Raw genomic sequence first — 25,794 nt, 5'->3', positions numbered from 1 at the left:
CTTCTGATGAAAGAAATGCGAACAAATGCCCTGACAGCTGAAGATGTCTCTGTTGCAGACTGCTGAGATGATTTAGTGGAACTATTTAGATGTACAGAGCAGTGACAAGGTAAAGGAAAAAGCATCATAAAGTGGTTTAATAAGGTGTCACCATCAAAACAGCTTCAGTGCGCCTTGGTATTAATGAACCACCGTTGTGCTCCCTCGTTTGGTGTTTTGATGATCGTTGTGGAGATCTCTGTCCAACACTCTGGTCCGAAATCTTTGTTTTTGTCCAGCTGGGTTGAGATCCGGTGACAGCGAATGCCATAGCCAATGATTTAAATAATTTTCATACTCATCAAACCATTCAGTGAGCCCTCATGTCCTACGGATGGGGGCATGGTCATCCTGAAAGACACCACCCATTACATCAGGATAGAAGTTTTCATCACAGGATAAATATAATGTTTTTATTGATTTGCAGTGACTATTTCCTCTTCACGTCCCAAACAATGCCCCTGAGAGCAAAACAGAGCCACTGATTGCTACCTGTTAAATTTAAAATCATCCTCTAAACATGCAAAGCCCTTAATAACCAGGCTCCATTGTATCTTCAAGGTCTTATTGTACCATGTTGTCCCAGCAGAGCACTTTGCTCTCAGAGTGCACACTTATTTGTGGTTCCTGAAGTTCCAAAAGTAGAATGGAAGGCAGATCCTTCAGCTATCAGGCTCCTCCGCTGTGGAATCAGCTCCCGGTTTGAGTTTAGGAGGCTGGCACCCTCTCACCCGTTTGAGATCGCTCTTAAATTTTTCCTTTTTAGGGTTATAGTAAAGGCTGGTGACCTTGAACCATCCTTTAGTTATGCTACTCTGGGTCTAGACTGCTGGGGGACTTCCTGTGATACGCTGAGCACCTCTACCTTACTTTCCACTCTTTCTCTCTCAGTGCATTTATGTGCCGTCGTTACATGTCATTAACTTTGTGTCTTCTCTGCAGGTATCTCTGGGTACGGACCTCACCACATCACTCTTCGCTGTTTGCTTCTTTTTCTGCATTGTTTGTCTGATTTCTATCTACCGTCCTGTTGTCTCTCCTCTTTACCTCCACCCCAACAAGGCGAGGCAGACAACAGTCTTCTCTGAACCTGGTTCTGTTGGAGGTTTCTTCCTATAAAATGTGAATTATTTCTTCTCACTATTGCAAAAGAGCTTTTTCTTTATTTTAAAGGGAATTTTTGGCTTTTAAATGTTTTTTTTCTACAATTTAATACTCGAAGGTCTTCATCTGACAATGTGAAGTGCCTTCAGATGATTTACGCTGTTAATGGGCACAATTTAAATAACTTGAACAGGTCACTTGTTTGAAAATATCACCTTGCCACTACTCACTTCAATATAAACAATATCCAGTTTAAGACCAGTTTGAATAAACGCATTTGGAACGTGATGGGTGGCATCTGCGAGGGGGCACTTGAGTTCATTTGGCAGCTCTTTAGGGGCACATCCAACCATAAAGGCTGGCATCCACTGGTGTAGATGCCTTCCTAGCCTTTTGTTTAATGTGTAGTTTGCGAACAAGAGCCACAGGGAGAGACCAGCAAGTGCTCCGTCAGCCAAGGAGGGGCTTTGAAAGATAGCAGCCATAACACCAGTCATTGTTTTCCTAGGAGGGTCTTACCCAGAAAGGACTGTTGCTCTGATCAGCCTCTGCCAAGCCTGGAGCTTGTCACACATAAGACACACAAATGACCGCCAACCAGGAGCCTATCACACGCTAAACAAAAGGGGCTGCATTCCTTGTGTATTCCCACACGAGGACACATCCTGCAGCAGGGGGAAGAGTGGGATACTGGGAGTCCACGGGGGATTGGCCCAGAGCGACGCTTCCTCTGCCGAAGGTCTTATCAGCTCTGTTTGTGTTTCTTTTTCCCTCTCTCTCCATCTTCACTATCTTCATCCTTCAATCCATCTCTGCCTCCCACTCTGCTTCCCACTCTCCTCATCCCTCCCATTGGATTTGGGAGGCTTGATCTGCAGCTTTGGTGTAATGATTGCTGCACCGTGGAGAAGGAAAATGCAGCAATGCGGATGGCCGAGCAGGTATTTTTCGATGAATGGAGAGACACAAAATGACACAAACCGAGAGAATCATCAGTGCTTGAAACAGGATTGTTGTTCTCTGACAGTTCCTTATAAGATATTTGTGTGTATAGGGCACCAGACCACAGTCTCAACAGAAAGGGGGGAGTTAGCTGACGGCATGAGCTAGTCGTACTGAAGGAGTAAAGGGGTAGAAGAGAGACATGGGAGGAGGAGGAGGCGGTGGAGGAAAGAGGTTAAGAAGGGTCCTCCTGCCTTATATGGGAAATTATACTGCTCTGCTTGTGGCGCAGTCTAAAAGCTGGAGCCGTCTCAGTAGAAAACACCGGGCCGCAGCCCTCAGTGCAAACCATTACATGTCATGGAACATCTACGCAGTGGCTCGACTTTAACTAACCAAAATTCTAAGCAATATTGTGGTTCGCAGGCAAAAACACCAAGCATCGCACTGCTGCAGGAAAACATGAGAAGCGTTAAAAGAGAGGCTCCAGGACTGCAGATACAAAGTTAGTGGATTTGGAGGACAGAGGTTGGGGCGACAAGGGAAGATTTGGGTGTAGTGAGGGGAAACAGCTGGAGGGGTGGGAGAGAGACTCAGGTGGGCTCAGTCTAGTCCAGAGAGAGGAGCTGGTTCCCCTGAGGACACAAACACACACACACACGAACACACACACACACTCGCAGACGTGATACATTTTGGTGTGTCTCATAGTTCAGCTGTGCCTTGATTTCTCTCCACATCTTTCCCCCCCTATTTTCCCACTTTTGCAGGAGCACCGGCTGTTCCAGCTCTTTCAAAAGCTCCTTCCTTGTCTCGAAAGCTATGAAATAAACTCCTCACTGTAGCAGCCCTGCATTCCAATCAGCTGTCCACACGGCACACAGGCATGCACACGGGCGCACCGAGACACAGCACTACTACGCTGACATGTTTTAGTTAGCACTGTGACAGATTTGCTTCCTACAGAGTGCTTTTCTCTCTCTCTCTGTACCTGTCATAGATGTCGCTGCCAGAGGGGGTGATGGTACACGGCCAGAGCCAGGAACGACAGAAGGAATAGGGAATAGGGCAATAATGAAGCGGCACAAGAAACACAGAACTAAACACACTGATGCACACACTTTTCCCTATTCCCACAGCTAGTCCAGTCCACTCCTTTGGTTGGTTCCATTCGGAGCAGGTACATCCACAAATACTGCCTGGAGAATCTTGTGATTAATGACACGCCTGTCATGTCTAAACCCTCTTCATCTTTCTCCTGACGAGAGCCACTCTTACTTCCCTCACCTTCTCCCCTAGCGGTCCTGCAGACGCACTATCAAAAAATTCCCCGGGGCCAGCTGCTGCACATGCTGGAGAATAATGTCTGGCTTACCTGATCCAATGCTTCATTCATCTGTGAAGCCTCTGGAGGCCTCCAAAAACACACGCAGTATCCTTAGGACGCAGGGGAATCACAGATTTATATGTATGTACACACATATGCACTTTAAACCGCAACAGACGCGCTTGCCCATGCCCAGCCCCCTCCCTCTATATTCCCTTTTGGCTCGGGCGCTCGCAGACATCTCAGGCCGAGCTGGTGCACACATACTGACACATTTAAAAACAAGGCTAAAACGAGGTGAAATTCACACACCATAAGTAACATGTCTGAAGATCTTTGCAAGGCCGTTTTTCCGCCTGGAGATCCTACGACAAATGTAGCCGAAGTCCCAGGTGACTGAAGTGATCAGTGTAGAGGCTTTACGCCTGAGCCCCCTCTAATCACATTATCCAGTGGCTGTGCCAGACCCACATCACCTCAGCAATGATTAAGACAAACACAGGAGGCAAGAGAGGAGGAGAAAGAGACAGTGAGAGACACAATGAGAGTGCTGGCAGGCTGGAAGGAGGGGGTGGTCAGACAGACAAGGAGTGAGTCAGACAGGCAGATATCCTCCTACATGTAGGTCCGTCAAATAAAAGTGCAGATAATATGTGAGGATCAAGCACAGCACCAATAGTCCTTGAAGCGGGCTGTTTATGTCCTCGGGGGTTAAGGCCTGTGAGGCCTTGGGTGTATGGTGTCAGCGATAAGTGACTGGGCGTGACATGAGGATGGAGAATCACGTCTGACATCATGCCGTATGTGTGTATGTACATCCTCTTTCACGGGGCCACAAAGGGCACAAACACAAAGACTAGTTGGTGGGCAGAGCCAGCATATGTGTGACTCACTCCGAACACATTCTGACGTCAGCCCTTTGGAAACTCGATGAAAGCAAAGTTATTTGTCCAAGAGGAGGCTGCCAGAAATTTAAGTGTCCACGACCCCCTTTACAAACTGCAGCCTCTCCGGGTGTTGCTGGGTTGTGTTTGAGAAACTCAACAAGTTCAGTGCAGGGATGATAAGATCTGCTGTTGCACACTTCCCTTCTCCCTTGTTCGCTTTTTCCCCCCCATATTTTTCACCAAGCCACCCAGCTGTTCCTGTGAGCACAAACCAACACACTGGGTTTTATTATGCTGATCTGACATTGCTGAAGTTGGGAGGGGAGACAGCTGTACTTGTGTGGCCCTGGGCGCACCCGTCATTAGTGCCAGCCTCCCTCCACTCTTCCTCCATCCCTCCCTTGTTCCAGAGATCTCTCTCCCTCCCTGACATTGTTTCCAAAACAACACCACACCCTTTTATAACATTTTCTGACCTCATTTCTGCCCGTCTTCCCACCTGTCTCTCCATCTTGCCAAGACTCTGCGCCCTCGCACGTCTTCACCTCCCCACTTTCTGCCACCGAAACGACGGCGAAAAAAGCAAAAAAAAACAACCTACATTGTGTTGGTGAAAGGCTGAGTGCTGTGTGCCTTCCACTCAAGATTTCTCTTGAATAGATAATTTTGAAATTGATTCAAGCTGGGCTCACATCTAATGGTCTGTGTGGGCTCTAATGTGAACAGGAGATAATCAACACCCTGCGTTTCCGAGCTGTTTGTCAGTCATTTATATTTCTGTGACTGTCTCTCTCTGCCCATACCTTCTCAAGGCTTCCCTTCGTTTTCCTTTTTATCATCCTACCCGTTCTCTGTCACCTCTATACCTCCCTATCCATTTCCTGTGATGCTCTGTGTGATACTTAAAGGTTGATTTCCCAGTGTGCATCATTAACCTTTTCTTTCTCCTCTTGGTTAAACCCGGTGAGTGCATTCTGCAGTTGGAGTCGGAGGAGACTGCTGTGGTTATTCGAGTGGGATGGAGGTTTCGCCAATGATCAGATCTACATCCTTATTACACAGAAACACAATTTCTCTCAGAACTTTATTTTTGCATCTGTGTGTGCAGAGGAGATACTTCAGAGGTGTCAAAGAAAATTACCTTACGTGACACCGATATCACCTCCTTCTATGTGTGTTGCGACACAAGAATGCAGTCACATGATATGACCCAGTACTCGATAAGATGCTTCAAGCCTCCGGGGGAGAGGAAGATCATCTTTGTGCATACAATAAAGTCTGTCATCCTCCTCTAAAAGTGTGTCTAATCACGAGTGAGGTGTAATTGTGCAGTAGGTGTATGTGCAGTCGAGGACCGTGGGTGAGAGGATGTAGTGTGCGGTCTCTCTAACAAGCTCCCACTCACCCCAGTGGAGGCAGGCAGGAAAGGCTGGAGTGACTGCAAGGCTGTTAGTGCAAGTGGGTTGCGTTGGACGTGTCCATGTCTGTGTGTGTGTCTGTGTGTGTGTGTGTGTAGATCTGCGCGCTTGTCACTGAATGTGTGTTAGCGTGTGAAAAGAGTGCATGTGTGTCCTTTTGTGTGTGCTGTACTGGGATGTGGAAATTGAATGGAGCCTTTCAGTTCTACTGCTCGTCTCCCCGGGGGTGAGAGACTGGTTGCCATGGTTATCCTGGAATCCTGCCGCTAATGGGTGGGAGTTTGTGTAGCTCTGGCAACCTGGCCTGTCTAGGTTGGAATACGTGTGCGCTTGTGAGTGTATCTATGCGTACGTGTGTGTGTATGTGTGTCTGTGTGTGTGTGTGCGCGTGTGTGTGAGTGTGTGTGTGCACCGGGGGGTGTGGTTGTGTTGGGTGGAGGCAACATTCTAGGACACAGGAGGTCACACATGTGAGAACACGAGCTTTCATTCCCTTACGGTCCTGCATGTACAAACAAAGAGTCTTGTCATGTATACATGCATGTTCCATACTGTTGATACTTAGCATGAAAAAATATCAAACGAAACCTCCATGTCTGCTGACAAGAGACAGATCTAAATGAACAGCGCAGTACTGCTCGAAGTCATAGTTTCAAGATGAACATGATGTGTCTGCCAGTAGCTGTCCACCATTGCTACAATCTTTGATTTACTCACTCTACAAAGTGAAACTACAAGCACGGTGGATATCATAATCATGCCGTGATGAAATTATCTTCTTCTTTTACAGCATTATTGCAAGTGTAAAGCATAACGCTGTGAAACAGTTAAGCTCTGCTCTCTTGTCATCGCCATCACCATCCTTTTACCCTCAGGCTAGTGGGACTCTTAACTGGGCATAGAGACCCCACTGAACAGAAACACAGTGGATAGTGGATAATGAGAACCTCCACACAGAGTAGATTAGTGTGGGGAGACTGTCACTGAGTGCTCCCCATCCTTCACAATATCCAGATATGATTATATATGCTTGTCCACGACAAGATCCACCTCACAAATGTGTGTGTGTGTGCGTCTAACAGTACGTGCTAATTGGGTTGTATTATTGAAATTGCATTATGAATTTGCCACAGAGCACTTGGATCACTTTGAGGCAGGGCATGTACAATTGTGCTGAGAATATATGCCCATGATATGCAATGTGACCAGATAATCCTGGTTTTCCTATTCCCAGTGTTCTGGTAGAGGGGATCAGTCCCTGCTAGTCACACAGATGTCTTGGCTCCTGTTCCTCTTGGAAGACTGATCCATGCGCTGCATGAACCCCTGTGGATTTAAAGGAACTTGGCTTAGGAATTTTCTCTCCTCCATTCCAGTCATTATGTATGGCCAATTCACTGTAGCCTGGAAACATTAGGAGAAATGTGCCTTTTGTACAGCATCCAGCATGCACAAAAATAGAAAATAAAAGCTGTTGTGATTATGATCACGGATGATACTTTCAGTGTGCGTTCTGGATGAGAGACCTGGGGGCCTGAGATCATCTGTCAGGCCGCTGACAAGGTCGATGTGGTTTCATTCATTTTTTCATGTTTTGTGAAAAGCAGACAGATCTCCTCAAAACACAGTGAGCAGAGGCTTAAGAATGTGGGCTGGACTTGTGGTCAAACCCGGCGAGTCATGGGGGGTAGATGGACCCTGTAGATCCACCCCTTGCTCCTTCGCCCAGATTTATGCTGAACAGTTACATAATTCAATAAACACTTCCAACTCTGTCGCTGAAGTCCAGCCATAGGCCGTCTAGCACTCAGACGATGACACGATCAGCATTTTCACTTGTACTACGACCAACTAATTATAGAGCTACTGGAAAAAACGAAGCAACCATGACAGATTTTGGCTGATGGATGCTGTTTTTATACAGGAGTTGGATAATAACTGGAGATATTCTGCAAACTATGTAGCTACTTTCGGTCTCTACTCTGTTCTAGTTTAGATGACCACTGAACATTCTTTGTGTATGTCTTGTTGAGTGAGTATCTTATCGTCTTATGTAATGCATTCCTTCCCACTGTGCTGCAATAGCAGCAGGCAACGAGCAGTGACAGTAATTGTAATAGATTAGCAGTACAACAGAAAACACCCACATCTACTTTGTTCCTTTCACTCAGCAAAATCCCAGAAACCTTTTAACCAGGTCACTAAAATAGTTTCCTTTACTCCGTTAGTTTGTGTGTTCCCTCCTCCCCTCCCCACCCCTTTAGTCTTTTTTGATATTTCCACTCACTAGTCCAGACAGCCTCAGTCTTGACTCGGGGCCACCCCATGCTCTCACTGTCCAACTATTTAACTAACCACAGTGAAACAGCTTTAATTTCAGCTTGCTGCTCAGCCTGGCTGAATGCAAGATCGCTTGGGGGTCTTTCTGGAAAGCCGTGGTATGGGGTCCAACGGGCCAGGCAGGCAGACGAGGGAGAACAACGGCCCTGTGCAGTCAGGTCTCAGAGACCCCAGAGACATATATCGTCTGTCAGAGCAGCCTCCTTCAGGAGTCGTTCAGTTAGTTATGGCTCTTTTAAATGCTTCTCCCCACATCTGCCCCGTACATGGAGGTGAGAGTTACTGGATAGCCAGTAAGTGACGACTGAATGAAAACACACACACATTAAGGTCGTCTATTGAGTGAGCTGAATGCTTTGCCTGCTGTGCTTTCTGACAGGGTAACTTTAGTTTCCCCTTGTTCTGTGGCATTGTGGCTAAAAAATCTTGGGTAAAAAGGCTTAAACGGAAAAATAGAAAACAAGACATGGGCCTGTTTTCGCAGACATGACCGTCGTTCTTTTTAGTTGTTGTGATGTTTCGCTCACCAGATTGTATTGCACGGACACGGGCACATGGTGGCATTCCTGACCTGGCATTGGTCAGGTAGCACGAGTGTTCAGAAAACTGGACAGATTTTAAGCAAAATTTCCACTTCTTTAATAAGAGAACAACAGTGAATGAACAGAAATGGTTAGTCATGATCTTCAGTTGCATTAAGAAACGTTTAAAGTTACTTGAAAGTAAAATAAAAAAAAAAAATCAACATTGTGGGAATTATGCAGTTTTGTTCAGTCACGTGTGTGTGAATAAGTTAGTCAGTTAGCTTAGCTTAGCATAAAGATGGAAAACAAGGAGAAACAGGGAAGCCTAGCTCTTAACAAAGGTAACTACATTTGCCTACCAGCACCTCTTTTTCTGTTGCAGGACCAGGAACTTTCTCTGCCGGTTGCTTGGCAACTGGTTCTGGGCAAGCAATGTTTTAGCACATTACCCCCTGTAAAAATGGTGAGTTTTATTCTTCATTTTTTTGGTACATATTAAACAAATGAGACATAACGTGTTAGTGAGCTTTCGAGGTGCTGCCTGGTGGGCGGACTCTGTTGCTTTTGGACAGAGTCGAGCTAACTGTTTCTTCCATTTCCAGCTTAAACTAAACTTACAGCTGCTGACTCTGGCTATATTTATCGTACAAACTTGGTGGTGTTATCTTTTCATCTATCTCCCAGCGAGAGAGAAATAGATTTACTGCCCAAAATGTTTACCTATTTCTTGTTTCATTGCCCTCATTTTAAATGGAAAAAGACCACTGGGGGCCAGCAGAAACAAATACCTCATGTGATATTGCTCTTTTTGAATAATTTAGACTAGTTTTATAATCTGGCAGTCACCGTTTCCACGTCTCTTATCCATTTAGAGATTGAGAAATCTGTTATTGTAAAAACAATCAGGCTGAAACTGTAATTTTTTCCCCTCATCTTATATTCTAAATTGCGAAGAAGTATGAATGTATAACAGAAAGCAAAGAATCAAGGTTCCAGCAAAGGTATGTGTGTGTGTGTGTGTGTGTTTTTGCTGACACAGTAGACTTTGGATTTGTCTGGATGAAGGGGAATACATTTATGGTCCCACACCAGCCACCCTAGGGTCTTGTTATCCTCTCCTATGCCTGTGCTCTTGGGGCGACTATAATGAACACTCCTGTTCCAGGCCTCTTCTGGCTCCAGTCAGGCTATCTACAGGGCTGCTCCCCTCCTCCCCGACTGCCTGTATGGCAGAGCAGGTCCTTCTACAGCGAGAAGAAATAGTAAGATGGAGACAGCGAGGAGGCTAGGTGATCCAACTGAATAATTGATGTGCAGAGTTCGCTCGGGAACACCTCAAGAGTTTGTCTGAACACCACATGTGTCCCTGTACAGATTTGAAGGAGACGGTGTGTGGCTTCAAACTTTTGCATGGCTCAAATTTATTGTAGTAGTCCAACATTAGGTTTTGCTTATTGCACAAAACACAGGGTCGCATGAGAATATGAATGAAAGAAGAGCGCTAGTAATTAATTCTGTCTGTCTGGACTGATAAAAGACAAAGAGGATCTGAAATGTGAAGGCCACAGCTGATAGGGCCGAGCAACAAGTTCAGGCCCACCTCCCATCACCTCACGGATAATAAGAGTTGACAGTGTAAAACCACGAAGAAACGCAAGGCAGCAACACGAACTGAAGAAATGTCTCAACACAGCATCTCCCTCTTATGATGAAAACAGCCAAAAGCCACTTCACAAAGTTTTGTAGCTCGTGTGTGTCAAGGAAACACTTGATTTGTGAAGTCGAGTGATGGATGAAGCAGCTCGTAAATGTGATGTCACGGGAACACTGATCGGTGAATGATTCACGAACATCTTGTGCAGCACGATGCAGAACCAAAGCCGAACATTTAAGCTTAAGTAAACACCTCATTTAGTTATTGAGCCACCTGCACTAGCTCAGCACATTGTATCTTGTGATTAAATCAAAAGAAATCGAAAGAATCAACAACAGCAACAAATAAAAAGATTCATTTTGGTATCATTTCCAACAACTGGTCCATCCATCCATCCATTATCTAAACGCCGCTTATTCCTCATTTGGGTCATAAGGGGGTGGAGTCTATCCCAGGTGACTTGAGGTGAAGACAGGGGACACCTGGACAGGTAACAGTCTGTCACAAGGCTATGCATACAGACAAACAATCACACTCGCATTCACAAGTACAGACAATTTAGAATCACCAATTAACCTCAGCATGTTTTTGGACTGTGGGACGAAGCCGGAGAACCTGGAAAAAACCCACATTTACACAGGAAGAACATGCAAACTCCATGCAGAAAGATCCCAGGCCAGGACACAAACAGGGGATCTTCAAGCTGTGAGGCAACAGTGCCAACCTCCAGCCCGCTTTAACAACTTATATTAAAAGAATGCGCTTAACTATCCTGATCCCCAAAACTCTCCGTCAGGTAAAAGCAGCATCAAAACAGCACCGATAAGTCGAGGCAGTAAACCAAAACTGTCAGATTTTCAACTTTCCATGAACATGTCATTCGTCAGCCGGTGTGCTGTTCCTTTTGGAAAAATAACCAAATCTGAGCTTGAAATTGTGATATTTAATTAAAATCCAAATTATTTTTCATGGCTCTTTTAAAACAAAAAAATGAAAAGTTCTCTGTAAGTGGATTTTTAAAAAAGCAAAAAATTGTGCTCTCCTCAGCAAAGTTGGGAGGATATGATTGACTCAGCTGCAACCAACAGTCTCCTGACAAAAATTCTGGGAATTTCCAGCTGAGCTAGGTTGAACTGCATGCATAGCAGAGAGGAGACAAGTATGCAAACAACTGCAATGTGCGAGCAATTTAAAAACAGAAGTAAAATGATTTTTTTTCCAGTGTTTGTAACAGCTGTGACACTTTGAAAAAAAAAATCCTTAATAATAATAATTTTTTGCACAATGTTTATAAAATCGATCATTAAAGACATTCAACTTTAGTTTTTCCTTTTCAAAAATGATTTCTAGCAGTATAACTTTGATGTACTGCACATAACACATTTTTGAATTCTCTCTTCTTCTAAAAATGGTCGTGCTTTTTCCACAGAGATGCAGGACTTCATTTTGCAGAAAATATGTAAACACAAAATGCCCCAACACTGTTTGGATTTCAGAGGGTTAATACATGTGTTCTAATTGCTCCGTGTTTCAAAAGCAATAGACCCAGATAACCACTTTGGTCATTTCAATTTCCCTTTAGACCTTTCTTGTGACCACAGACTCGAAATTTTGTGGAATATTTTTCTCTATTTTGACAAAATTAAAGCCTTTCTAATGGTAGTGCTGTCTATCCCCTACATATAACAAGCAATATGCACATTTTAGCGTACAAACGATACACCTTGGGCTGCACAGTGGGCTAGTGGTTAGCACTTTCGCCTTGCAGCAAAAAGATCCCCGGTTCAAATCCTGGCCTGGGCCTGGGATCTTTCTGCATGGAGTTTGCATGTTCTCCCTGTGCATGCGTGGGTTTTCTCTGGGTACTCCAGCTTCCTCCCACAGTCCAAAAACATGCTGAGGTTAATTGGTTACTCTAAATTGTCTGTAGGTGTGAATGTGAGTGTGATTGTGTGTCTGTATATGTAGCCCTGTGACAGACTGGTGACCTGTCCAGGGTGTCCCCTGCCTTCACCCGAGTCAGCTGAGATAGGCTCCAGCACCCCCCATGACCCTAGTGAGGATAAAGCGGTGTATAGAGGATGGATGGATGGATGGATGGACAATCCACCTAGTGGCAAGAGAAGAGCATCCTATCAAACTTTGTCCTAAATGGACGATGCCTGCACTCTTTAGTGAGCCTGTATAACAGGGAGATTTCCAGTCATCTTGGACTTTGGAGCAACTTTTTCCATCAGAAGAGACTAGCACATCTTTTAGTTTCCTGCATCTCTTATATGCAAGAAGAGGCAAGTGTTTAAGCAAATTCCCAATTTTGTCTTCAGGATTCAAAGACTGCCAAAAAAAACATGGACAAGTGATGAGCGTATAAAATTAACCCAATTTGAGTTCGAATGATTCCTGTTCGAATGGTCTGTTGCAGTGTGTAAAGCGCCAGTGTGTTTTTCCTTTTCCTATTTTTAGGGCAAGGGTAACAGCACAGTGTGTGTGAACGTACTGTATATCTGCATGTGTGTCTTTGAATGTGCAGGAAGGCTCAGAAAACTAACACTTCTGGAATGCCCCCTGCAGAGCGAGGACTTCAGGGTTGGATGTGTGTTTATGGGAGGGCTTTGGCAGGAAGAGGCAGGGACCCTGTCCAGAATAACGGAACAACAGTGGAATGTGGTGCGGCGGGGAATATCCTGAGTCAAACACAAGGCAGTCCCGGGGTCTGAGGAGGAGCACTTTGTGGCAGCACTTTTAGAATCTGTGTTTTTATATTAAGACAGATGACACCAGGCGCACTATTCACTTGTGCGACTGACAACGCAACATGGATGCCTGCAATCGGCATTCATTTGACTCTTTTCATTTCACACCACAACTAAATTAGAAGACCATGTCCCATGGAATATCTTTCAAACCTGTGACTCATTCACTGAAAATCTCTATCCAAATGTGAGAGCCTCAACTGTGGCGGTGTTGAAGTCACAGTGAATATGAAGTGTTAGTATTTCTCTTCAGGCTGTGCATTAGGCCGGATGCCACGCACCTTCGCCCACATGCCTCCCACAACCCAGCACCCGTATATAGAGGGCAGAATCTGAGCCCAAGCTGCAAGCAGGCAGATAAAGACAATCTCATTGATGTAGGAGCAGCTCACTGGTAAAAAGAAACATCTCTGACACAACCCTGCCTGCGTTACCCTTGCTACAGAATCAGATTAACCACCGCAAAAATATTGTGCTAAGGCTCGAAGGCGTAGAGTCAGCTTTTACATACATTTTAAGCAGTTATGGTGTATCTGTATCTGTGAATATGTCTGTGTACGGCGGCATAAACCTGGTGGTTGAAGGGAAATACCTTTAACTGAAACACTGACAAGCAGCTCAAGCCATCAATTCCTTCAGGAACCATGTCCTTGCTTGTAACGACATAAATATGCACTGCAGAGCCGGTGAATGACATGTTCCACCCACAATGCAATCCGAAAACTACACACATTATTACTTTCTTTTCTTACGTGAGAGAGGAGGGATTTACAAAGAAAGTTAAAATGTGAACGTTTCTTTTGGGGGATTCAAGGTGCATTTTTATCCTACCTGGTTAGCGCAGTCACGTTTTTATATCATCTCCACAGCACCACCCACATCACACCAAACATTCCACATTCTTTTGCTGCCTCTTTCGCTAAAAATGCTCTCAGTAATGTTTCACCTGCTTTGTCTGTAGTCTCTCATCACGAACACGATTCGTACAGAGTGTAATGAGTAATGGTTGAGTGTGAGCCGGGGCTGGACTTGCTTGCCTCTCTCAGTTTGCCTCTTTCTCTCCAACTCATATGCTTTCCATCGTACACTCTTTTTCACCTCTCTCTCTCCTGCTCTGCTTCCTCTCACTCTCTTTGTCTTTGCAGTTTTCTCTTGCTCTGTCTCTGCCAGACCTTTACTTTACACTCCCTCTTCTTCCTCGCCTCCTCCCTGAAACCAACTCCTTGGCAACCAGTTGCAACGTCTCCCAGAAAGGTAGACAAGCCTCTCTGTGGTGCCACAGCAACCCAATGCAACATCAGACGGTGAGACATGCTACATTATTAAGCAGAAACAGCCAAGAGGGGCTGTCGAGGAGCGGATAGTGGACAGGAGGGAGCGAACGAGAGGGAGTGGGTTACAAGTCCCCAACCGCTGCTCGCTGCTGTATGAACTTCAGAGGGGGAAACAACACTTCCAGCTTTGGCTTGCCATGCGTGACTGGACATGCATGACCACACACATGAGCAGAGAGAGGAGCACACTTGCACAGAGTGTGAGCATGCAAAACAGAGAAAAAGGGAAGGAAACAGAGAGGAAGAGCGAGAGAGAGAGAGAAATTTTGGAGCGGTTACATTCAACCAAATCCACAGGGGGATCAATAAGGAACATCTGGGTCTGGGGTGGACAGGGCGGCTTTTGTTTGCAGGCAGTACATTGGCCTGACACCTCACCCAGATTCTCTCTGGGTTTCTACACAGGAGGAGGGAGGGCGGGAGGGCGGGAGGGAGGGTTTGATGGAGGGAGGGAGGTGAGGGGAAGCTGTTGGGGGTACAATCGGGGAGGGAAAGGTGTTTGCTTTACTGCAGGCTAAAATTTGCCTTTCCGAGGCCAAGGATATATTACCACGAGCGCCCCTGCCCATTGTGTTTGTGAGAAAATTGGTTCTATTTTTAGGGAGAAACAGCCGACTCTGTTTTCATACGCAAATGTCTCACTACTTCGGTTTTTCACCAAACATAATGAAATGAGGTTTGAGCCTCTAAGCAGAGCCATGTGTGCGGGCTTTGCGATGTGTCAAACTAATATCACGACGGTCAGTTATTCAAAGCAGAAAATACATTTCAGTACGGGACACGGGCTTCACTGCTAGTTCTGTCAGGCAGAAATTAGGCACAGCAGCACTTTGAGGTAAATTCGCAGCATTTTAACATGATCACAGTGACAATGCTAAAACGCTAAGCAGGTGTAGTTTACCATGTTTGCATTCTTAGCATGTTAGCATTAAGCCAAATAAACACAAAGCACAACAGAAGCTGATGAGGAGTTTGCATTAAACGGTGCAAAATGAAAGTAAGATGATTAATAAAGTTGCTTTTTTAACCTCATCCCATTGATGTTGGTAGCAAATTTTATGGCAAATTGTTTTTTGATAGTTAGCGAGACATTACATGTAAAGCCAAAAACTGGAAAATAAGACAAAGGGATCGCCAAAATCACTACGATTCATCCTCTGAGGACCATGACTTTCTGTATGGAATTACACAGAAATCCATCCTGAATTCACTGCGTTATTAAGGCAAACTTTATGAATAAAATAATGTTTTAATGTTGGGTAGCTGTGCAATTAGAACTGCTGCAGCGACCCTGGTTGGAATAACCTGCTGGGGGCCACTGGGCTAAAATGAAACTGTTGGCCTCAAAGTTCCCACCACTCTCCGTGTGTTTTATTTATCTGAGTTTGCCTTTAAGCAGCCAGCGCACATTGCAGACTACACATAGCAGTGTCTGAAGTCACACTGTGCCCTACATTTACCCTTTGTGTGAAATTTATGTACTATGTTATACCTCAAAAGGCACCCACAGTGGAACAAGAAAGAAGCGTAGATGGCAAGACACGCAGTTTTCTGCTCACAGTCCAAAAACACAAACACAGACTGCGTTTTAGAGATGCAGAAAATCTATATTTACGGCTCACTTTTCAGCAAACTATTGAGTAGCAGGAATAGCATGAGTGATTAAAAGATTTGATATGATTAGACACACTTTGATTTCAGTACTATATGACATTTATTAAGAGTAGCTTTCTGACAGTGTCCTGTTTTCAAGTCAGGATTTGGTTTGAATACACACGTCACCTTGAGTCTGTTCTAATTTCAATTAATATTGTGCTTGAATGCTAAATGTTCCCAAAAGACTTGAGGTCGGTCAGATTATAATTGAGCTGTCCAAGAGAGCTACAGATACACAATCTCCAGGAGTCAGAAGTGAATACATCTCATTTGAGGAAATTCATCAGTAAGACATGCAGTCAGAGTATAAAAACTATTCTGCAGCGCACGAAAGAAGTGTGATGGCACAAACAGCATAGCTCGAAACAGTTTCACGTGCTTCATTGTTGACCACAAACAGTTAATATACATTGAAGCGAATGTTTCACCAAAGGTCTGAATAAAAGTAAAGGGAAAGCTGAAAAGGATTTCTCTGTTGCATTTACATGAAAATTCACACAGTATCCTTGACTGCGCTGAACTATAGAGCTCCGCCGAGTCACAGCGACAAAAGGGAAACATCATCTATTCTTCATCAGGTAGTTGAGTCTCTCAGCCGTCCCCCACATCATGTTCCTGGAGATGAATACATTCTCTCCCTGTCTGCTCGGCGCTTTAAACAGGAGGAAAATACACAAATGTTGAAACGGAGAGACAGACAGAGGGAGCACAAATAAAGGCTGGGGGATTGAAATGGAAAAAAAAAAAGTGGAGGAGATGAGAGAGGCTGAAGTGGAGAGACAGAGAGAGAGAGAGAGGGAGAGGGAGAGAGGGGAAAAGTAAAAAACACAGAGAGAAAGAGTTGCAGGAAGGTTTAGTCACAGAGAGACAGAAAGGGGGAGAGCGAGAGGAGGAGAGAGGAGAGGTAATGAGGCCAGTGACTGGCTTTACACCTCGTCTCTGTGGAAACTAATTGGGAGAGAGCTGGAGGGCACTAATTTGAGCACTCTGCTGGGTAAATGTAGTGCAACGAACTATGAAGGGTAAATCAATGTACTACCTCTCCATACACCTCGCTTTCTCTCTTTCTCAACCTGCACCCTCCCTCCTCCCTTCAACTCCCCCATTAATGTTTCATAATAAAAATTCCATCGACTTCAACAATGGATGTGTGCATAAAGGTATTGACCCGGATGGATATCATGCGCGCTGATGAGGTACAGCTCACCAGAGAGGAGTTCAGCTCGTTACCCGTATAGAAAAAGAAAAAAAAAGGCAACAAATCCATCAGCTCAATCCAACTGGTGCCATGTGGTGTCGACATGTGGGAACAGCGAGCTCAGCTTTACTGTACGTACCATAAGGGTTGTAGTACTGTATGATCTACAAATACACTCCTTTCGGCCTGAAGATACATTTTCTTCCCACAGTGGCTGAGTGTCAGTGGGAGGGAGTGATCGAAGCTGGAACTTGGAGAGTATTACGGACAGCATGTGTGTGTTCTCTCTCCCAAGGAGGTATGGTGTCTGATGGGAAAAAAAGGAGACAGAATGTATAGTTACCCCCTGTAGTGAGCCCAAGGGTGATTGAACAAGGAGCCAGAATTTGGGGGGTCTTAGGGGGAATTATCCTCACCCTCAGGCTTGGGGATACAGCGAGCTTTTCAGCATCACATAAGAGAGGAGCCCCGCTCTCGTCGACAGTGAGATTCAACAGAAAGAAGAGGAAAAAAAGCGGGGAAACAAAGACAGAGCAATGCCATTTATTAGATACAGACTTGGTTGTTTGTCAGACACATGTGTACAGTTGTTTGTTTTGCTTTATGTGCGGGGAAATTTAAAATCAGACGAGCCAAAACGTTGCCGCCGTTGAGAGCGATTGCACTAGACTGAGTGATTATGTGTGTTTGTCTAACTCCACCTTTCATTGTGGTACTTGGAGTATGCTGATCTGCTCCGTTCAGCACCATCTGCCCCCCTCTCTCGGCGACAGTGCCTTGCAGCTCGGCCCCCTGGGAAATAGCTGTGGATAAGTTATTCAATTAGAGGGGCATTATTGGCCCGCTCTCTCAGAGGACAGAGCTGATGATGCTGTGATTATACCGCTCTGCATTCCTTTATGGCTCGGCACCCTCTGTATGCATGTGTGTGTCTGTGTGTGTGTGTGTGTGTGTGTGCGTATTTCAGCACACACACTTTTGCGTGCGAGTTTCTGAATGTATGTGTGTAACTGTGAATCAACAAATAATGCTTGTAGGATGAATGGATGTGGAGAGGAGGTGGGGGGTTAAAAATAGAGGTCTATCAGAGATGCTTGGGTGATTTTAAATGAGCCCATCTAAGTTTGAGTCGAGACACACACACACACACTCACTCACACAACACATATGGGCTGACCACGCATCGTCTCAGAGGATGGAGATGTGCTCCCATCTGAGTGACTAATCAGTGCGAGATGGAGAGCCTCAACAACTCTCTCCGGCTTGTAATTATTCATTTATTTAAAAAAAAAAAGATCTAAGTTGCAGTGTTTCCATACAACCACTTACCACTATCATTACCAGCTGACTGGGAGTTTGCAGGTTCATGTCGGAGTCGGGCGATTTCTTTTGTCAACAGAATTGTGGTCGGAAAAAGAAACAGCACCACTTGAGACAAAGAAATGGAAGGAGAGACATCTCAGCAGGCATGCACAGAAACCCCCCCACACACACCCAAATCCAAACACATTGCCTCTCTGCGGACCAGTGAGGTGGTCTTTAAAGCGCTGCCATGATGGGTCTGCCCTATCTGCCCAGTGCAGACCCACAGATGCCCTCCCGAGGGGACAGGCTAGAGGGGAGCAGGGCAGTGGGCCTGGAGCCTCATCTGCTCTGCCCAGAATACAAATAGGTCAGTGTGTGGTTGGAGAGGAGGGGCACGGGGAGGCTCACACACACACACACTGACCACGAACAAGAAGGGGTCCTGCCAACTGAATTCCTCCATTGGCCGTGATGGGAAGGGCCATCTGGTATCAATGTGGGGAAGTCAAGCAAGCTTGTGAAAGAGCACACATTCAGAGCCACACACGCAGCGAACATGACTTTGTTTCATCTGAAAGAGATTCGTGGCGGAACCTGAACATCATGTCAGTGACCTCTCATTGAAAGTCTGCAGCGTTCCTGACAGAGCGAGAACGTCTCATCATTAACAGTAGAAAGAGTCAGGATAGATAGATAGATAGATAGATAGATAGATAGATAGATAGATAGATAGATAGATAGATAGATAGATAGATAGATAGAAATTCAGGGTATCCAATCGCTCACATATGTTATATTCAGTATAGACCAGGCGTGAACTAACCGTGACGTCACCCGTTGGTTTCAATGCCGAGAAAATGAAACCCGGATTTTGCTACTTCCTGGTCACCATTTTGGATTTTTTGGAGCCAGTGACGTAAAAAGCGTCATCAAACAGACTGGACCGGAGAGCAACTAGGAGCAGGACCAGTCAATGGGACTGTCAATCAAGTATAGCCACGCCCCCTGGCTCCGCCAACTTTAACGATTTATTTAAAATTCAGTATTGATTTATTTTAAGATCGGCCACCTGATCTCTCATTTTGACCATGAAAACTAACAGGAAAAAATCCTGAGCTGTAGAACATCAGTCTATCAAATTTTATTTTTTCCAAAAATGAATTGGGGTCTATGGAGCAAAAGCTTTTTTGGAGCCAACCCTAGGGGACGGCGTGATATTGCAAGTTTTTGACACTTCCAGGTGGGCTTCAATTTTGGAGCTAGATGCTACATCCATCTTTATATACAGTCTATGGTATAGACAATGTACAATTGTGCTGGCAGAAAAAAAAATGAAATAAAGTGCCAAAAATGCTGGTATTTGCAAAAAATGGTTGTTTGTTTTATAACAAAGTACAAAAGTACTATCCTTGTACTGATGTCATGTATTTACTTCTACATTTGTAGTTGTCTTTGTGGCTAATTTATTTATTTTTATCTGTTCAACCTTTATTTAACCAGGTAAGTGAGTTGAGAACTGATTCTTATTTTAAATAATGACAGGACCAAGAGGCAGCACACGAACAAGATGAACAACAAAAACAGATTACATGTGCAGCAAACCACACAATACTGCAAAACAAATTACGCGGTGACTTGTACAATAGAAAGGCTAAAAACAGGTGCAGTGGTCCTGTTTTCTTTATTATTCGGTATGTACAGGGATAAGGTAATTATCAGTAGAATCAAACTAAACCAAGTCAGTATCAGCGAGTAATTACACCTGAAGTTATTTCCTTTTTTACACAATAGGCCACAACTTTAATATTACATAAATTGAAAAACACTGATCATCTTGTTGCAGTGAAATGTTCTGATGGGATCCTTTGCGCTCTACATTCATGTGGATGCTGCACCATCCATTTAAACACTGATGCAGACCGACCACAACCCCTCATGGCAACATCAGCCTCACGAACTTGCCACACTGTTTAAGAACTGCTCGAGGAACACGACAAAGAGCTCCAAGTGTTGATTCTGCCTCCAAACTCTCCAGATCCCCCACGGTATCCCAAAGAACCCGAAAGATTTGCTGCGATCGTCCCAGCGCCAGGGACCTGTAGAGGTTTTGTGTCCATTCCCCGACTGTTCAGAGCTTTTTTGGCAGTACAAGGTTCACTTACACAATATTAAACAGGTGGTTTCAATGTTGTGGCTGATCGGTGTATATATCAATGTATTACAACTTCTTCAGCAAGACGGATGTCTGAGACAAAAACCTGCAACTGGTTACCTTTACGGGGACTCCTAATCCTCAAAGATCTAAATTCCAAACGCCGCTGGAAAACGTTTAATCCTCGTTTTGACCCTGCTTTTATGACTGCAGTTTAATTCAATTTTTTGCAGCACTGTGCTCAATCTTTTCAGATTTCTCCTGTTTTGGAAATTCCTGGATGTAAGAAAAACTTTAGCCGGGGTAAAAATAGACATTGTTTGGCTGTGATGTAATCCCGTGGCTGTATCCTAAAGTTTTTCTTTCTGCAGTTGGTGCAGGCTCAACATACCGCTGAAAAGGGAAACTGATTTATTTTGGCTTAATATCCAAACCCTGACCTGATGAGGGAAGGCTTGCACGGAGTAAATCAAGTAGAAAATAAGCAGGGTTGAATTATTTTCAAAAGCCACCACGCTATTAAGCCAGAGCAGGCCCGTGGCAGCAGCTCATGAAAAGAAAACATTTCAGGCTTTTCCATCATACACTTTCTTATTCTTAATATCAGCACCTCTTTGTAGATACATAAACTTTCAGAAGGACACCAGGAGCTTTACATCAGCCTGCTGCAGAAGCCTGTGTGCTTCATATACAGTGTGCAAGACCTGCAGTATAGTATATCTGCCAGAGGCAAGGTATGAGGAAATGAGAGTTGAAGAGGTCTGGATAAGCACTGCTGCTCATGTGCGTTGTGCTGATGTTTCAGACATTAAACTACAAGTTACAGAGACGGATCTGGAAACGAACCTTCAAAATCACATTAGCAGTGAGCTTGGAACAAGGAATTGATTTGTCTCCCAGACATTTACATCCCCTCACTAAGATGCTGCAATTGAAAATATTACAAGTTGAGCCTTCTCCTTTGCACTCGCATTAGCAAGATAAGTTCTGCACCATGGTTCGCAAATATCTCAAGCATCCTTGTCTCCACCCACCACAGTCTTATGTCTGGAAAAAAAAGAGAAAAAAAAATCATTTGTTGTGCAGCAATCTGCCTCTTTTTGATTAACACCCCCATTCTACTTCCTTGGCATGCCCCAGCCTCACCTCTCTTTCTTCCTCCTTCTCTCTCTGTGCACATCCATCTCTATGATTATTTAAACGGGTGCCAGAAAAACACTGTGACCCGTCTAATTTGGGCTGTGTGAGAGCGAAAAGAGGAGAGAGGGGCCCTGCGATTCTCCACACTCCCTTTTTACCGAGCGGGGAAGTGGCGGGTGAGAGAGAAACTGTTGCCATGGCTACCTGCTGGCAGCTTCTGTCCTTGTGTTTGGAGAGCACTGGCTGTTCCCTCTCTACCCAACGCCTGGGAGGGGAGGAGAGGGGAAGGAGGTGAGGAGGTGGTGGAGGAGGAGGAGGTGAGCTGGTGGTGGTGGTGGTGGTGGTGGTGGTGGGGAAGATGTCTGGGAGGGGTCCAGCTGCCAAAGGGGAACAACACAAGGTCTTTCCGCCACAAAACCAAAGGGCTGCTGGCTGGGAAAAGAGCAACAAAAGAGCAACGCTGAGGGCTCTGGTGGCTGATCAGCCCCTGGTAGTTACAAACACACACACACTAGTGCTGATGACAGGGTTGACAGCAGTGGGGGATGTGGAGGAGTGGCAGCGGATAATTGCCTTGGTGCTTCCATACAATCCAGGTGTCTCAATTGCAGCACGAAGAGGCTAATCTGGGCACCGATACTTAAAATTCAGTTAAGATGTCTAAGCAAGCCAGATCATTTCAATTTCCCATCATCATCATCATCATCATCATCATCATCATCCTCATGGCTCCTCTACAGGTTTGATTCAACAACCGCACCCCCTCAGGTGTCAAACAGTCTCGTTCTCACTTTGGTTTTGTGGATGCCTGATATTTTAATTACAGCCTCTTCATTGTCTCCCCTTAGCTGAGTTTCTTGTGTGTACATAAGTGACTCAGGTATTTCAGGGTGGCTTCGGTATCGCAGGCTCCACCCTCGAGTCTAGCCGCCCCAGTAAGCCGATCCAGGTAATGGATAGCTGTGGAATGGACATAATACGGCAGCGAGCAGTTTTAAAACACACAGGTCTCCTTGTTACTTTCCTAGCCACCCTTTCATTCTCTTAAGCTGGGAGAGATATGGTTACTTCATCAACTAATCCAACCTGCCTATTTCGTTTGTCTTGTCTTATTTGCCGTGTTTCTACAGCCCTCTACGCCTTTAATGTGTCCCTCTCAACTTGTTTTCTGCTCCGGCAGTATCGGTGTTAAAGTTCACTCTAGGGGTGTTGTGTGTGTGCGCGAGGGCTTTGCGGTTGCTATTAGACACAGCGTGCTGAGGCCCCGGTGGCCATGCTGAAGCTGAAGCGTCCCCCTCCCTGCCCCCCCCGCGTTGCACCGACACCCCCCCCCCCCCCCCCCCAACCCACCCACCCACTGGCAGGCAGCTGACCTTGGCAGGGCCTGACAGAGAACTGGCCTGGAGGGGGATCCACGGAGCTCCACGCCAGCCCACTGAGCCAGCCCACTCAGTCTGTGCAGGTGTACGGACGCCTGGACAAACACACACACACACACACACACACACACACACACACACACACACACACACACACACGCTCACATGCATGCATAGCCACTAGACCAGGGAAGGCCCCTGAGCAAACAGATGTCCTAGCGCTCCATTTCTCTGTGTTACCTTTTCTTCTGGATTTCTCATGGTCGTTCTCCTTTTCTTTCACTTTCACTGCCCGTTCGAATTCGTTCTCATTGCTCATTGTTTTTCTGTGCTTTACTGTATGCTACATCCTCTCTGCTTACCGTAACAGCACGAGGTGGAACAGTAAAGGTAATCTGTCGAACATTATAGTCCTATAGTATGCTTTATTTGTAAGCACAAGATCATTTCAGGCATTTCCATCTGTCTTTTCTGGCAGTTTCATGAACCAACCAGTGACACAGACCACACAGTGCTACATGCTTGTAATGAATCTATTAGTTGATGACAGATGCACATGAATAAATATATGTAAAAATGTATGTATGAATCAATAATTCCCTCCTTATTGCACTCTTCACCAGCGTTCATTATTATGGCGTTCACACAGCAGACTACTGTTTGACTTCAGAGAAGTTTGGAGAGGTGTCAGTGAAGATGGAAATCTAAGCTCAGCAACGCACTGACGCTGTACAGTATCGTGAGTTATGTAGTCTGCATCCACTTCCACATCTAAATCCTCATTTGGCATCATTCAGGGGAAAATCAGCAATCTGTTGAAACAAATCAACAAAAATTACACGCAGTTATTTCAAAGGCACCGAAGCACCGCATCGTGTGAGAGCAGCACTAAGAACACAACTTAAAGCAAGAAATATTAAAGGACCAGAGCAATTCTTGGTCTCATGAGTAAGATGTTTGCAAGAAGGACAGGTTAATACTCCTTATCATAAAATGAAGTGTACACATTTCACTAAATGTCATGGAAAGTAAATGTCAAAAACACCTGAAGGTACAAGAGAAAGGATAGAATGTAACAATCAGTGAAAAAATATGGTGTACTAAATTATTTCAATCATAAAAAAAAACTGCAATGCATTCCATTAAAAACACATTATCAGAGGCAGAAAAGATAAACAACATGCTGGCTTAACTTATTTCACTCTCAGACGACAGTTTTTTTCAATTTCTGATGTTCTCCTCAACTTTTTTTGTGTTTAGCTAATTGTTTTTCCTCATTAATTGTTGGTTTCGCTGCTGTAACATCTTAAGTGGTTTGACGTCAAATATGCAACTTCTACTAGCGTGATGTGAACCTTAAAATCTCCGGTGCAAAATATGAAATTTGCACATTCATGGGTTCTGTCATTTTCAGCGCATGTAATTACAAGAGTTTTCAACCAGGATATTTAATGCTTTCTTTCTTTTTTCTTTAACCATGTGATGGTTATTTTTCTGTAGCATCTTTAACCTCAAGAGTTACGATTATTTGATTTGATCCTACTTAGCAATGACATTAATACCACTGACCATGCCTTTTTCTCTCCTTTTTTCTCCTTTTCTACGTAAATAAAAAATCTGGCAGGCTAATTATATGGGCAGCTGAACATCCTTCACTGTGTCTTTTTTTGAGTGACAGTTGCAAATATTTCTATATTTTGACACACAATCGTGTCATGTTTAGAAAAAATAAGTGACATTAAACATGTTTCCTGTTCCTTGCGCGGCAGCAGGAAACATGACATCTTGTCATGAAAGGTAATTATAGGTGAATACTGCTGTGTGCAGCTGTGAAAAGCTGCATTTAATCTGTTTTTCTAAATAAAAAAAAATCTGGCAAAATTGAGGGACAGATTTCAGCAAAGAACGAACGGGAACACAAACACTGTCAACGCAGTTGAACTGAATGCCAGAAAGGAGCTTTATTGTGTCAAAAATATTGTTTAGCGGGAGCATCACCTTCAGTTCTGAGCACACGAGCATCACTCCCCAAACTTTTGTCAAAACTGCAGACAAACAGACAGAGGTCCATCCATTGTACTTGGCAGATTTTATTTCTGAAGGATGGAAAACCTTGACTTGTGAAGCTGAGAGCGAGCACTTCTAATTTTGGGCGTTTGTGTTGTGCATTCACAGTGGGAAGAGAGTGGGAGTGCAGGGGATAAAGGGAAGCTCCGGAGGTGAGCACTTTATTGCCTCCAATCCAGGAGTGGTCTGAATAAATATTCTTGCCCGTCTCAGTTTTCAAGGTTTCCTGTTGATTCTTCCACTTGGAGTTTCCTCACAGCCACTTCTTCTATTCTATTTTTCCGCCTTGTCAAGTTTTTCATCGCTCCATTTGAAAGCCTGTTTGAAAATGAGCTAGGAGTGGTCATTTACAGCGTGCTCTTTAGCTTAAAAGGGAAAGAAAGGAAAGAGAAATAGTATATATTTGTGGCTATGTATTGATTGTAGTGATATCCTCTATCTCAAGCAACAACAACAGACCGTCCTCTGTTCCCACTCCCTCCCTCCTCCCTCCTGACTGTGCAGTAACAGGTTGTGTTTAGCTTCTCTGCTCCCTACTTCCTCGTCTGGCACGACTGTTCTTTGAGTCCAGAGTC

The 25,794-nt window shown here is 44.7% G+C and overlaps 1 long non-coding RNA gene across 1 annotated transcript; it reads right to left on the bottom strand.

Annotated features, from left to right (window-relative positions):
* Positions 1 to 20,126: 20,126 nt before the first annotated feature.
* On the bottom strand, positions 20,127 to 21,880 carry LOC127537198 (uncharacterized). The gene is made up of 2 exons (XR_007946815.1): positions 21,780 to 21,880; positions 20,127 to 21,680 (listed from the first exon to the last, which is right to left on the bottom strand). It is a non-coding gene; the product is annotated as an uncharacterized LOC127537198 (long non-coding RNA).
* Between the last annotated feature and the right edge of the window lie 3,914 nt (positions 21,881 to 25,794).

This window comes from Acanthochromis polyacanthus, chromosome 14, assembly GCF_021347895.1.
Source record: "Acanthochromis polyacanthus isolate Apoly-LR-REF ecotype Palm Island chromosome 14, KAUST_Apoly_ChrSc, whole genome shotgun sequence".
NCBI classification, from domain to species: Eukaryota; Metazoa; Chordata; class Actinopteri; family Pomacentridae; genus Acanthochromis; species Acanthochromis polyacanthus.
This window is presented reverse-complemented; position numbering and strand designations above follow the sequence as displayed.